The 14,548-nt window shown below is 42.7% G+C and overlaps 1 protein-coding gene across 1 annotated transcript in view; it reads right to left on the reverse strand.

Moving 5' to 3' along the window:
• Positions 1-9,844, reverse strand: part of DUSP27 (dual specificity phosphatase 27, atypical) — a 51,895-nt gene extending 42,051 nt beyond the window's left edge. Inside the window, exon 1 of the mRNA XM_030203957.1 lies at positions 9,710-9,844. The gene's annotated coding sequence lies outside the window, so the exon portion shown is untranslated. The remainder of the gene's footprint in view (positions 1-9,709) is intronic.
• Positions 9,845-14,548: the final 4,704 nt, after the last annotated feature.

Consider the following 14,548-nt stretch of genomic DNA (forward strand, 5'->3'; position numbering starts at 1 on the left):
ACAAAGTTACATCTGCTCTCCACCCAAACGACATCTCTGGGAATGCCTATGTGCAGATTGTATACAAGTAAGTAACATAGTAACATAGTAGATGATGACAGAAAAAGACCTGCACGGTCCATCCAGTCTGCCCAACAAGATAAACTCATATGTGCTACTTTTTGTGTATACCCTACTTTGATTTGTACCTGTGCTCTTCAGGGCACAGACCGTATAAGTCTGCCCAGCACTATCCCCACCTCCCAACCACCAGTCCCGCCTCCCACCACCGGCTCTGGCACAAACCATATACAGTGGTGGAAATAAGTATTTGATCCCTTGCTGATTTTGTAAGTTTGCCCACTGACAAAGACATGAGCAGCCCATAATTGAAGGGTAGGTTATTGGTAACAGTGAGAGATAGCACATCACAAATTAAATCCGGAAAATCACATTGTGGAAAGTATATGAATTTATTTGCATTCTGCAGAGGGAAATAAGTATTTGATCCCCCACCAACCAGTAAGAGATCTGGCCCCTACAGACCAGGTAGATGCTCCAAATCAACTCGTTACCTGCATGACAGACAGCTGTCGGCAATGGTCACCTGTATGAAAGACACCTGTCCACAGACTCAGTGAATCAGTCAGACTCTAACCTCTACAAAATGGCCAAGAGCAAGGAGCTGTCTAAGGATGTCAGGGACAAGATCATACACCTGCACAAGGCTGGAATGGGCTACAAAACCATCAGTAAGACGCTGGGCGAGAAGGAGACAACTGTTGGTGCCATAGTAAGAAAATGGAAGAAGTACAAAATGACTGTCAATCGACAAAGATCTGGGGCTCCACGCAAAATCTCACCTCGTGGGGTATCCTTGATCATGAGGAAGGTTAGAAATCAGCCTACAACTACAAGGGGGGAACTTGTCAATGATCTCAAGGCAGCTGGGACCACTGTCACCACGAAAACCATTGGTAACACATTACGACATAACGGATTGCAATCCTGCAGTGCCTGCAAGGTCCCCCTGCTCCGGAAGGCACATGTGACGGCCCGTCTGAAGTTTGCCAGTGAACACCTGGATGATGCCGAGAGTGATTGGGAGAAGGTGCTGTGGTCAGATGAGACAAAAATTGAGCTCTTTGGCATGAACTCAACTCGCCGTGTTTGGAGGAAGAGAAATGCTGCCTATGACCCAAAGAACACCGTCCCCACTGTCAAGCATGGAGGTGGAAATGTTATGTTTTGGGGGTGTTTCTCTGCTAAGGGCACAGGACTACTTCACCGCATCAATGGGAGAATGGATGGGGCCATGTACCGTACAATTCTGAGTGACAACCTCCTTCCCTCCGCCAGGGCCTTAAAAATGGGTCGTGGCTGGGTCTTCCAGCACGACAATGACCCAAAACATACAGCCAAGGCAACAAAGGAGTGGCTCAGGAAGAAGCACATTAGGGTCATGGAGTGGCCTAGCCAGTCACCAGACCTTAATCCCATTGAAAACTTATGGAGGGAGCTGAAGCTGCGAGTTGCCAAGCGACAGCCCAGAACTCTTAATGATTTAGAGATGATCTGCAAAGAGGAGTGGACCAAAATTCCTCCTGACATGTGTGCAAACCTCATCATCAACTACAGAAGACGTCTGACCGCTGTGCTTGCCAACAAGGGTTTTGCCACCAAGTATTAGGTCTTGTTTGCCAGAGGGATTAAATACTTATTTCCCTCTGCAGAATGCAAATAAATTCATATACTTTCCACAATGTGATTTTCCGGATTTAATTTGTGATGTGCTATCTCTCACTGTTACTAATAACCTACCCTTCAATTATGGGCTGCTCATGTCTTTGTCAGTGGGCAAACTTACAAAATCAGCAAGGGATCAAATACTTATTTCCACCACTGTAAGTCTGCCCAGCACTTTCCCCGCCTCCCAACCACCAGCCCCGCCTCCCACCACCGGCTCTTTCTGTGCCTGTACTGTTTACAGGTGTGTATGTAGCTGCACAATTTTATAAAAGCCATTTTCCTTGTGCAAAATAGGCTTTACACGTGGGAAGTGCCTTATGGGCCTGATTTTATAAAAGGAAGTCTATTTTGAAGTCCAATAAGACTTTTAGGGCCTGTTTACTAAGGTGCGCTAGCTTTTTTAGCGTGTGCTAAAATTAGTCTGTGGTAAATTCTAGAGACACATATCTTCCTACGGGTGTCTCTAGTGTTAGCACATTCTAAGTTTTAGCGCACCCTAAAAACGCAAGTGCGCTTATAGCGCGGCTTAGTAAACAGGTCCCTTAGAATGGCAACAGAGATGTTCAGATTAATTTTTGAGGACACTAGACAATATGGACCAAATTCTATAAATGGCACTAAAAAATTGGCGCTAAAAAAACATGCTAAGCTCTATTTTATAAATGGCACTCAATAAACCCTGGTGTAAATCCTCACAGCTAAATTAGGTGCTGATTCCCCTTATTCTATAACAGCATGCATAAATTGCAGGAATGCCATGTCCCCTTTTTGGAACCATGCATAAAATTTATGTGCAGATCCTAGTGCCTAAAAATGCACATGTAAATTTTAATTAATGCCAATTAGCGCCGATAATTATTAGCATCCAATTATCGGCACTAATTGGCTTGTTATTCCACTAAATTTCACACGGAAATTAGGCAGTTGCCCAAATTTCCACACGCAAGTTTTAGCACCATATATAGAATTAGGCTGTATGTTTTCTATGGTGAACCCAAGGGAATGGAGCTGAATTCCTATACGCATTAGGTTGCTGATAGACACTATTGCTTTTAGGAAACAGTTAAAAGCATTCCTATTTACAGAAAGATGTGGTCAGTCTCAGTAAGCTGTGTCATATGAATATTTTGTTGGTGAGAGAGTGATATGAGTAGTGAGTATATAAATTATACTCTCAGTTCATGTTCATTTATTCTGTTATTTTAGTATTTTATGTTGGTTAAAGTTTAAAGTTATTTTTGGTAACTGATTTTAGATTATGTTGTAATGTTTTAGTTAGTGTTTGTAATGTTATATACAGTGGTGTGCTGGAGCAGGCTCTCACAGGCTCGCAAGAGCTGGTTGTTAAGTTTTTAAGAATTTTGGGAGCCGGTTGTTAAAGTAGGGCCCTCCATGGCTACTTTAACAACTGGCTTCCAAAATGTGGGCTTGGGCCCCCTGCTGAATTCTCTTTTACTTTGCTGGTGGGGATGCTGAGCCCTGCAAGCCAAGTAAATAGACTGCTGCTGCTCCCCGCTCCTTGTTTCCAGCTCTGAGCAGCAGACTGGGACTTCTCCAGCATGTGTGAGAAGTTTCAGCATGCTGCTCACAGCAAGACGTTGGGAGTGGTGGCAGTCCATTTATTGGCTGCCAGCAAAGGTATGCCTAGCGTGCCCACACGAAGGGAGGGAGGAGAGAGAGGCAAGTGTTGCTCCCCCCCCCACCCCCAGCCCAGCCACCCCTAGCCCTTCCAAATGCAGAGCTGGCTACGTCCAGAGAAAGAGCCTGTTGTTAAAAATTTACCAGCACACCCCTGGTTATATATGTAGCATTATGCATGTCCTATTGTATTCGGCCTTGTGAAAGGCAAAATATAAATATTTATTTATTTATTTATTTACAAAGGCTTGATATACCGCCAATCACTAAAATGGCATCAAGGCAGTTTACAAACATAAAAGCACAAGAAAGGCAGGAAGAAATCTAGGAAAAGCAAGGGTAAAAGAAGGGTAGGAGTGAAAGTTGTTAGAGGCAGTTAACATGTAAATACTTGTTGATTAAGCCAAGTTTTGAGACTTTTTAAAAGATGGGATAGGAGGGTTCTGTTTTTAATTTGTATAGTAAATTATTCTATGGAAACAGTGTAAACGAATGTTGAAGCCCTAGTAATGTCCAGTGTAATACAGATTGGTGAAAGAAATTGGAGTAATGCTCTTTGGGAGGACCGTAAGGTATGGGAAGGAACATGAAAATGGAGAAGATTGGATATATAATCTGGCACTGAGGGTTGTACACTTTTGTATGCTAGTATTAGCAGTTTATATTGTATGCGTGTAGATACTGTCAACCAATGTTCAGATTTGAGGAAAGAAGTGACATGATCAAAACTATGCATATTCCCTTGGATTCTACATAGCGAGACTTAAGTTGCACGTGCAAATCCAGTCTTATTCTGGATTTACGTGCACGACTTAATTAGTTAACAAGCCAATCAGCACTGATAATTGCCAATTAACAACCAATTATTGACACTAATTGGCATTAATTAGAATTGACATGCACAACTGTCTAACCATCTCTACTATAATAAAAAGCACCTCCAATGTTCTGAAGCTGACTCCGTGGCTTCACTGAAGTGAAGGGTTCGTAAGGTTCGTCAGATTCGTGAGTCTGTCACCATCTCTCTTGGCCCCGCCCTCGCGCCTCTGATAGTCCGCCACCCTCGACGTCATCACCTTTTGATGTCCACGACGTCATCACGTTTTGACATCCACGACGTCATCAAGTTTTGACGTCGAGGGCGGTGGACCTATCAGAGGCGCGAGGGCAGGGTCGAGAGAGATGGTGACAGACTCACGAATCTGTCGAACCTTACCAACCCTTCACTTCAATGAAGCCATGGAGTCAGCTCATAACGTTGCAGGTGCGTTTTGTTACACTACACAGCTCCCTAATTTTTCACTTAAACTTCGCAGGGTGGCTGGAGGGGGGGCAACTACCCTGGAACTGGGAGGGAGAGGAGGGGGCAACGACCCTGGAACTGGGTGGGAGGGAGGGCGGACCCTGGAACTTGGAGGGGGGCCAGGCGGATCCTGAAACTGTGAGGGAGGGGAGTGACCCTGAAACTGGGAGGGGGGGGGAGAGGGGGGCAACGACCCTAGAACTGGGTGGGTGGGAGGGAGGGGGGAGGGGGCCCCTGGCACACACTCTCATTCTCACACACACACACACTCACAGCTCCCTAATTTTTCACTTAAACATCACAGGGTGGCTGGTGGGGGAGAGAGGGGGCAACTACCCTGGAACTGGGAGGGAGGGGGGGCAACGACCCTGGAACTGGGTGGGTGGGAGGGAGGGCGGACCCTGGAACTTGGAGGGGGGCCAGGCGGAACCTGAAACTGGGAGGGGGAGAGGGGGGGCAACGACCCTGGAACTGGGTGGGTGGGAAGGAGGGTGAACCCTGGAACTTGGAGGGGGGGCGGGCTGACCCTGAAACTGGGAAGGAGGGGGGAGGGGGCCCCTGGCACACACTCTCATTCTCACACACACACACACACTCACAGCTCCCCAATTTTTCACTTAAACATCGCAGGGTGGCTGGGGGGGGGGAGAGGGGGGGCAACTACCCTGGAACTGGGAGGGAGGGAGAGAGGGGGGCAGTGACCCTGGAACTGGGTGGGTGGGTGGGAGGGAGGGCGGACCCTGGAACTGGGAGGGGGAGAGGAGGGCAACGACCCTGGAACGGGGTGGGTGGGAGGGAGGGAGGGCGGACCCTGGAACTTGGAAGGGGGGTGGCCGGACCCTGGAACTGGGAGGGAGGGAGGGGGCCCCTGGCACACACTCTCATTCTCACACACACACACACTCTCGCACACAGTCTCACTCTCTCTGTCACACACACTCACACATTCACTGTCACACACACTCACACATTCACTCTCTATCACATACTCACTCACTCTCACACACACTCTGTAAAACACACACACTCTGAGGAAAACCTTGCTAGTGCCCGTTTCATTTGTGTCAGAAACAGGCCTTTTTTCCTAGTATTCTATAAAGTGATGCACGTAAATTCCAATGTGCATAGCTGAAAAGGGGCTGTGGCCATTGGTGTGGAATGGGCAGATCATGGTTGTTTCTAAAATCTATGCATGTTGTTATAGAATACACCCAGTCCATGCCTAATTTAGTTGCAGGCATTTACACCAAGTTTTATTTGGCGTAAATGCCTGCGACTAAATTTAGTCACATGGCTGGCCACTCGATGTATTCTATATACCTTGCTGACATTTAGCCATATTCTATAAAGTACACCTAAATCTAGGCTTCCTTTATAGAATATGCCTAGGTGAATGTAAAAGCGCAGTGTTTTAAGAGAAGAGAGGGGAAGACCAGAGAATATAAGTACATAAGCACTGCCACGCTGGGAAAAGACCAAAGGTCCATCAAGCCCAGCACTCTGTCTCCGACAGCGGCCAATCCAGGCCCCAAGAACCTGGCAAAAACCCAGAATTTAATAACGATCAATGGACTTTTCCTTCAGGAATCTATCCAGACCCCCTTTAAACTCAGCAAGGCCAGCTGCCGTCACTACCTTCTCCGGCAATGAGTTCCAGAGTCTAACCACACGCTGAGTAAAGAAAAACTTTCTCCAATTTGTTTTAAACCTACCACATTCTAATTTCATCTTGTGTCCCCTAGTTCTATTATTGTTAGAAAGCGTAAACAAACGCTTCACATCTGTCCGCTCTACCCCACTCATTATTTTGTAGACCTCTATCATATCACCCCTCAGCTGCCTTTTCTCCAGGCTAAAGAGTCCTAGCCGTCTTAACCTCTCCTCATAAGGTAGTCGTCCCATCCCTTTTATCATTTCCGTCGCCCTTCTCTGCACCTTCTCCAATTCCTTTATATCTTTTTTGAGATGAGGCGACCAGAACTGAACACAATACTCCAGGTGCGGTTGCACCATGGAGCGATATAACGGCATTATAACATCCTCATGCTTGTTTTCCATCCCTTTTCTAATAATACTCAACATTCTGTTCACCTTCTTAGCCGCCTTTAAAAAAGGTTTGGACAAATTCCTGGAGGAAAAGTCCATAGTCTGCTATTGAGATAGACATGGGAAGCAACTGCTTGCCCTGGGATTTGTAGTATGGAGTGTTGCCACGTTTTGGATTTCTGCCAGGTACTTGTGACCTGGCTTGGCCACTGTTTGGAAAACAGGATACTGGGCTAGATGGACCATTGGTCTGACCCAGTATGGCTACTCTTATGTTATTATGAGTTGCAGTAATATAAATGAGTAATGACCAGTTAAAATAAACAACAGTGTGCCTGTATAAAATAAGTTCCCAGAAGCAGCTCCAGTAGCTCACAAATGCAAATGAACACATTTACACCTGCTCTACATGTGTACCCATGTATTTTGTGAAATACTCACATACATGCCCATAGCAAGCTATGCTGCACAGGGCACAAGGGAAGAACACACCACTTTGCCCAAACTATACTCCTGGGAATGCCAACACATAGATTGGGACAAGGTATATGCATACTTTTTTGTGCATACATGGTCACTTAATTTTATAAAACCCTTTTCTACATGTAAAACAGAAAATTATCCCCTAAATTGTTAAAACATAGGCACAAAGCAAAACAAGATTTTCCCACACATGTGTCTGTTGTCACTGTAATGAGCAGACTAATCATGTGGGGCAGAGGCAAGAACGTCCTAAGCTGGAATCTCACGTTGTGCCCTGTGCAACACACCCCCTAACAACTCCACTCCATCCACTGCACTGCTGCCAGTGCAGGGGAGACAGTGGACAGTGAGCGATTTTTGTGACCCTGTCTCCTTTGCACCCTGTGTGGCTACACAACCCTTGGGATGGCCCTTGGTAGAGGATATTAAAGAGGGGTAAATACTCAGGTAGTTAAGGATGAGTACTTATTGCACCAAATACAAAAGAGTAGGAGAAAATTGTTGAGTCAAAAAAAGCTGAATTTCCACCATTATGATAACTGAAAGTCACAAACATTTTCAGCTGTGGTGTCTCCAAATAGATTCTTGGGGTATCTGAAGACAGAAACGAACCTCACACCAGAGCCAGGATATGTTAGTTAAGAAATTTGATATGATGAGGTGAATAAATAATAGAGGCACAGAAAGATATGCAAAATCACCCTTGTAACACAGCATGAAGGGATAAATTAAAGGACCAGACTAAAAACAACCTACCAGTATAAGCATGCAAGGAGCAATATTTATTTCCATTGAAACCTAATGTAATGAAAAATATTACAGTGAATGAGATTTTGTTTGAGTTCCTCCTAAGGTGTGGTAAACTTCTTTCAGAGATTTACATTGATTTTTTTTCTCTGCATTTTTGTGTTGCATTATGACTGCTTTTGAGATGTGACTTTGAATCCAAAAGAAAGCTTTGTAGCTATAAATTTGAAATCTGTCACTCGTTTTTTAAAGTCACCAATTTTATTGCAGAATAAATAATTCTAAATTGGTTTCCACTGAAAATCATCATTGACGATGAGATTTTTCTATCTTCCCAGAAATATTAATTCCTACTGAGCTAATTTTACCAATTGTAATGCAGTGAAATCTGATAATTACACTTTTGAAGAGATAAAATTGCTTTTTTTGCAAATTGAATATAGCTTAAAATTGTCATGTGTGTGTGTGTATGTATGTAAGAGGTGTTTTCTAGAAGCTTTAAGAATGTATTACTCCTTATGTATTAATTAAAAATTCCAAAGAAATAACAGATTTTGATTTACATGGCTTGTGCTCAATATCATCTGCAAATGTAATCTAACAGTTTGGTAGGAGTATTTTTAGCAGATTCTTTCAACATGCAGACTCAGTTTGCTTTCGTTGATGTACTCCTGAGTGGGTTTTTAACCAAGCATTACATTTCAGAATAAGTCTACTCCATAGGCTGAGCTTAATTGCTTTTGGCTTATGGGGACAGAAAAAGATGTAGTTGAATATCAGTCAAAATGACAGGGATGCACTGTCTAGATGAGGCTGAAGGGAGTGAAGCAGAGTCTGTGGCAGCCCAGAAGATCTGTAGCCAGCTTTCCATAATATTTTGACATACTAAGATGCAGTGAGGATACCAGCGGCTGGGCCCGGTTTTAATCTCACTGTATTCACCGAAGGACAGAAGAGAAGAGAAGGTTGTGGAAGTGCATAGCTCATAGCTTTGTTCATTTTTAGGAGAGGTCTGTATAGCATAGGCAGCCGAATAGGGTGTGCCACTGAGGCCATGGCCCTACCAATATTTTGACCAACACAGCATCAGCAACTAGAGAGCTTGAGATGGGGCCCGAGGTTGATTTGTGTTTTGCCCCTCCAACCAAAAAAGTGTTCTGCTGCTCCTGTTGCACAGCAAGGTTTACTAATCAGCACTGTTGCTGTCATTTCCTTCATATTATTCAGTACCAGCCTCTAAATTGCTGGGAAAAGAAGAATGGGTGAAAAAGGCTCTGAATTAGCACAGGTTTGAAACCAGTACACAGTAGCCCCAATCCTTTTCTGAGCCGAGCCTGAGGTGATTGAATGTATGATGTATCTCCATTTAAAAAAAAACAACACATTTCTAGTAGTATTTTAAGATAAATCAATGTACTGAGTTCTGAATAATTAGGAAAGAGGTTTGAATTGACAGTAGCCAGGGTTGAAATCTTGACTGCTGATCCCAAATTACACATTTGTGCTAATTCAATTATCTTTTTGTGTCTGTTATCACATATTCATTACATATATTTTCCTATCAAAAAGGGCTCTATAACCTGTGTAGAGGGTAAGGCAGTAAACTAGGGCAGCAGCACAACTGGTGAGAGAACCTCTGAAGCCCCCCTGCAGCTGGTCACTGATGTCAAATTCAAGAGTACTTTGATAGCTGTAGGCTTGAAGCAAACAGCCACTTCAGTTGTTCTAGATCTCTAACATGCCAAGAAAACAAAAATCACTCACCTTCGATGTAAATCTCCTTCTCAAAGCAGAAAATAACTTTTCTGTGTAAGCTGGATGTGATCCTTGATAAATAAGACAGGAAATAGATGAGGTACCTGGAATTACAAGATGTCAGCTCCCTTCTCACAGTCAACAGGGCCGGGATGCCTGTCAGTGGAAGCTTTCTAAATTTAGTGACTGACCCTGACTGGCTGGGGTTACAGTTCCTAATAAAGAATCTGATGCTTCATCCAGCCATGTGTCTCAGTTTAACACTTTCAGGGATGAATTTCTAACTGCACCTCTAGCAGTAAGTCTTAAAAGCCTCACTGGACCTCAAGATTCTCATAACTATAAAAGCAAAATAAAATAAAAGCTGAATAATCACTAATATGTACTTCCACTTTCCCCAAGATCAGGGGATGCGCAAGGTAACTTTACAGTATTATTAAAATTCAAAGTCCTCCATCTAAAGAGCTTACCCATCAATATTCGGGCCAGCAACAGTCAGCATTTTTTTAAACGTTGACCACTGAGGGCAGAATTAGGCTCTGATATTCAGTGTTGGGCCATATCTGAGTGCTGACATTGAATATTTGGGGCCATGCTGGCATGTGCTTGATACCAGATTTTATGCGGGTCTCAGCCAATATTCATCCGGGACCCGCTTAAGAGGAAGCAGGCGCCCTCATCCCCTCTGAATACCCCCTTCCTCCGTCCTGAAGAAGAGCCCTCAACCAAAGCCTGCTCCCAGCCCCTCTAGCCCTGCCCCCACCAGGCCTACCTTTAGTAGCTCTGGTGGGTCCTAAGGGTAGAATTGATGCCCACTCTTGTCCATGGCAGCTCCAGCCTCAAAATAGCCGCTGTGGTCTTTAGTGGCTCAAGGTTTAAGGTAACATTTATTTAATTAACCACCTAAAGACTGTTGGAATGTATTGTATTTTACATGCATTGCCTGTCACCAATTTTTTCTCTGTGATTGCTCTGTGACCTCTGATGTAAATTGCTTAGAGAGGTCACACCTATGCAACTTCCTGTGGGGGTTAGACACAGCACATGGAGCTCATGATCTCTCCTAACCTGAGAGGATCTATGGTGGTGTGAGCATCCATTACCATCTAAGCACATGGAAAGAGCTGATAATCCAAATGTATAGTATTATGTATATATAAGCCTGTCTGAATATAATCTAACTACAAACTGTGAGTAAACAGATGTTTTGTTACTTCAACTTTAAAGTGACTCAGCAGTGAATTATTCTGGGGTGTATGAGAGAGATGAAGAAAAGAAATTAACATTTCTAAAGCTGAAGCTGTGTGTATAAAAATCTGCTAATTATTTACTACAAATAATCCAACAAAAGGGTTATGGGCCCAGGGCCAGGAATTGAAAAGGAAGAGAAATATTACCAGGCAGTAAAAAAGCCACACTTTTTTCTCTTAAGTTTTAAAAGAAAGATTCAGTCTGTCTCTCTCTCCCCCCACACACCAGACAGAAGGCTAAGAAAATGGCTGAGGGAGGAAATTCACCATTTTTCCACTCTCTCAAGGTGCCTAAATTAACTGAATTTAATTATCAGCAGTGGGAACTAAGATTCATATGTCTCCTTCAAGCAAAGAAATTAAATATATGCTTAGACCAAAACAGAACAGCTGAAAATATGGCTGAATGGGACAATGCAAACTATTATGTGAAGTGCATGTTTTTGGAAGCTCTCTCAGAGAAACATGCCATATTAGTGGAGGGAAAAGATACACCAAAGGACATCTTATATAAACTGAGAACTATGTATGCAACTACATATGCAAAACAGCAACCAATTTGGTTGGCAGAGTTGAATGAAACCAAATTAAGGGATAAAAGTAAGTGTAATGATCACATTATGCATCTTATGTCTTCATTTCAAAAGTTAGAACTTTCTGGAATTCCCATGTGTGATGCATTGAAAAGAGCATTTCTTTTTACCTCACTATCAAAGAAGTTTGATGTTTTTAGGTCTGTAAATGAAGCCATTGAAGGGCAATCTTTTGAACAGGCAGCATCAAAACTGAGGCAGGAATGCATAATTAATGATTCTGAGGAGAAGTGTTCTCAAAGTCAGTCAGAGAGAAATGAAACAAATTTCTTGGCAAAGAACAGAGGAAGGCGGAGCTATGGGAAAACTCCACCCAAGGGCAAGCTGATTTGCTACTCATGTGGAAAGGAGGGACATGTATCTAAATGGTGTAAGGAAACACAAAACACCCCCTCTAGCTCACCTAAGCCAATGGAACAAAAGAATTCTCCAACCAGGAAATGTATGAAAGACAATAATAAACATAAGAGCTTTCTAATGGTAGAAAAATCTTTGACTATGGTAAATAATAATTCAAATGAAAGTACTTGGATTTGGATTCGGGGAGCACATGCCATTTAACCAATTGTAAGGATTTCTTTCAGGAAATGTGTCCAGAAGAAGGTATTCTTAAAACTGCAAACGCAGGGACTACTCAGATCCAAGCAAAAGGCATTGGATTCTTAAAATGCAAAGTGTCTAATGAAGTTAAAGAAATTCCTGTAAGTGATGTCTTGTATATTCCCCAAGCAGTTTGCAATATGCTTAGTGTATCTACATTAGATAAGAAGGGATTTGCGATTCATTTTGAAAACAGTAAGTGCACAATCTCTAAAAATGATGAAGTGTATGCTGAAGCTTTTATGCATAATGATGTTTATAAACTGAGCATTTCAGGTGAAGCCTCACATCTGGCGCAAGTAAGGAAGAATGATGGTAAATGTAGTCTGGAAATCTGGCACCGCCGCCTGGGACATCGTAATTTTAAGGTGATCCAGGATCTTTACAGTAAGCAACTTGCCACTGGCATTCAGATACGTGCAGATACTGGTAAAATGGAGAAATGCATAGACTGTGTTACTCAAAAAGGTGTGAGACCCTCATTTCCTGCATACACAGGAAATAGGAGTAATAAAGTACTGGACTTAATACACAGTGACTTATGTGGACCGTTTAATATCCCATCATTGGGAAATAACAGATTTGTGCTAATATTCTTGGATGATTTCTCTAGATATTGTGTGGCCTATTTGCTGAAAGAAAAAAGTCAAGTCACAGACATGCTGAAGAAATACATAGCCATGGTGAGCAATAAATTTGAAAGAAAACCAAAGGTTCTTCAGACCGACAATGGTGGTGAGTTCACTTCACAAAGCATGCGCACATTTCTAGAACAAGAAGGCATTCAGCATATCACAACAGTAGCTTATACACCAGAGCAAAATTCTGTTGCAGAGAGAAAATTTAGGTCACTTGTGGAAATGACCAGATGTATGCTGTCAGATAGCAATCTCCCTAAAAGACTATGGGGGGAAGCCATTCTCACAGCAGTGTACCTACAAAACAGAATGCCAACTAAAGGCGCTGAGCGCACACCACATGAGACATGGCATGGTAGGAAGCCAAACCTGTCACACATAAGAACATTTGGAAGTACAGCATATGCTCATGTACCAAAGCAAAGAAGGCATAAGCTGGATTCCACAACAGAAAGGGGCATTTTAGTTGGCTATGCTCCAGGACACAAAGGATATAGAATTTTGAATCTGAAAACTGGCATTGTTGGCATAAGACATGTTACATATTTTGATGAAAACAAAAGGGTTGATAAAGGCTGGATTATCCCAGATGAGCCTTATCATCCAGAATATGAAACTAGAACCATAATAGACATGCCAGTGTATATAAATGCCATACCAAGGCAGATGTCTGAAAGCAACTCATCTGTATCTAACGAGGAACAGGCAGAGGAAGCAGACACAGAAAGGATCATCGCAGGAGACAGTACAGTTGGAGAAGGGGAATCAATTGGAGAAGGACTCTCAGATTTAGAGGATGCAGAAAGGTCGGACCAACCTGTTGTCAGACGCTCATCCAGGGAAAACAAAGGTGTTCCACCCCCAAGACTGTCTTACCTAACAAAGTCAGCAGAAGCTCAAGAGCCCTTAACATGGGATGAGATTAAGAAAATGCCAGCAGAAGAAGCTGCTGAATGGCGTAAAGCTGCACAAGAAGAAATTGATGCATTGGATAAAAATAATACTTGGATTCTTACAAATTACCTCCTGGCAAGAAAGCTATAGGATGCAAATGGGTATTCAAGTTAAAAAGGAATGCACAAGGAAAAGTGGAAAGGTATAAAGCCAGATTAGTCGCAAAGGGATATCTTCAAAAATATGGAGAAGATTTTGATGAAGTGTTTGCACCTGTAGTGAAACACACGACAATTAGAACACTTCTGAGCATTGCAGTCTCAAAAGGCATGCAAGTCAACCACATTGATGTGAAAACAGCGTTTCTTCATGGAGATATAACTGAAGACTTGTACATGGAACAGCCAACAGGTTTCATAAATACAAAACAAAGACAGCTAGTGTGTAAATTAAACAAAGGTCTTTATGGATTAAAGCAAAGTGCAAAATGTTGGAATGACAAATTGCATGAAATATTGACAAATTTAGGATTTAAGCAAGGTGAAGCAGATAAATGCTTGTACACTAGGTGCAGAAATGGACAATATGCATACATTTTAGCTTTTGTTGATGATCTGCTCATTGCAAGCGAAAGTGAGCAAGAGTACAAGGACATTGTAAAATATTTAAACCTGAATGTTGAGATAAAAGAACTTGGTAATGTGTCATACTATCTTGGTATAGAAATTGAGAAACAAAATGATGGTTCTTATCTTCTAAGCCAGAAGCAGAAAATAAATGAGCTTATTGAAAGTTTAGGTATGCAAGATGCCCAAGTTGTAAGCACTCCCATGATTACTGATTTTCTGAAGGATGAAACAGTAAGAGAACCTT

The sequence above is a fragment of the Microcaecilia unicolor genome, chromosome 5 (genome assembly GCF_901765095.1).
Source record: "Microcaecilia unicolor chromosome 5, aMicUni1.1, whole genome shotgun sequence".
NCBI classification, from domain to species: Eukaryota; Metazoa; Chordata; class Amphibia; order Gymnophiona; family Siphonopidae; genus Microcaecilia; species Microcaecilia unicolor.